Genomic DNA, 1,215 nt, shown 5'->3' with positions numbered 1-1,215 from the left:
TACAAGAGCAAGTTCCAGGACAGAAACCAAAAGCTACGGAGAAACCCTGTCTCGAAAAATCAAAAAAAATAAATAAAAAACAAAAAATTAATTGGAGAGCAATTGAGGATGAGACACACTGCTGACCTTTAGCCTTTATATACCCACACATATATGTGCACACATGAACACGTCTGTGTGCACAAAAAAGGAAAGGAAGAAGGAGGGGAGAATAAAGGCAGCATATTCAAGGGCACCCTGATGAGATAGAATAACATTGGTTTCTTAGTGACATTGAGCCCTTGGGCCAACCCAAGAAACCACTAAACCTCTGAACCTCTTTCTCATTGGAAATCTCCATTCTCTGCCACCTCAGAAACAATGTAACTGTCCAAGCAACCTTGTCACTCTCAGCATGAGCCCCAGTGCTTCCTGCAGGCTAGCTGACTAACAAATCCTCCAAATGTAACTCAGGTGTATCCGCACCCTTTCTGTTTCAACACTCACAGCTGACTGGTTTACCATGACCTCAGCCAGAGAGGCAGCTCTCTTCCCCACCTGAGCCCCTTCAGCTCCTCACTGGTTTCCACAGCAAGTGTCACAAGGTAGACACTTGCATCCGCATCCCAGTACTAACCAAGCCCAACCCTGCTTAGCTTCCAAGATCAGACAATGGTGACAGAGATACAAAGTAGGTTCAACAGAGCCTGCCGAGGGCTTTGCCTCCCCAGGAAATCCCTCCTCAGCTTCTCACTGCCTGGACCCTTCTCAGTCCTCAGACTACACTGCTAGGTCCCTGGTCACCTCAGGGACAAGCTTGCTCTTACCCACCAACATACCAGCAGCTGCTTTGAAGGCAGAGACTTGCAATAATCATAGAAATAAGAAGAGCCTATTAGTTAGCTTTTCACACTCCATTCCCAGGCCCTAATTAGCAGAAGTACACAGCGGGCGCTCAATAACTATTATTGAATAGATTAGTGAATGAATAAGCAAGAGAATTGAAAGCTTATAAATACCAACCACCGTGTGCAGCGGGCCCTGAGTTCTTTCTCTGCCACTCTCCCAGAAACTCTGTCACAGGTGAGAAGCCCAGGTCTCAGGTCACCTACAGATCATTGGCTTGATGAGGAGAGGGGGTGGGAACTGATGCCAAAGCACAGCCAAAGTTCCGGGTCATTATTTTTATTATTATTATTTTTTTTTTTGGTTTTTCGAGACAGGGTTTCTCTGTAG

This window comes from Microtus ochrogaster, chromosome 8 (assembly GCF_000317375.1).
Source record: "Microtus ochrogaster isolate Prairie Vole_2 chromosome 8, MicOch1.0, whole genome shotgun sequence".
NCBI classification, from domain to species: domain Eukaryota; kingdom Metazoa; phylum Chordata; class Mammalia; order Rodentia; family Cricetidae; genus Microtus; species Microtus ochrogaster.
Note: the sequence above shows the minus strand (reverse complement) of the source record.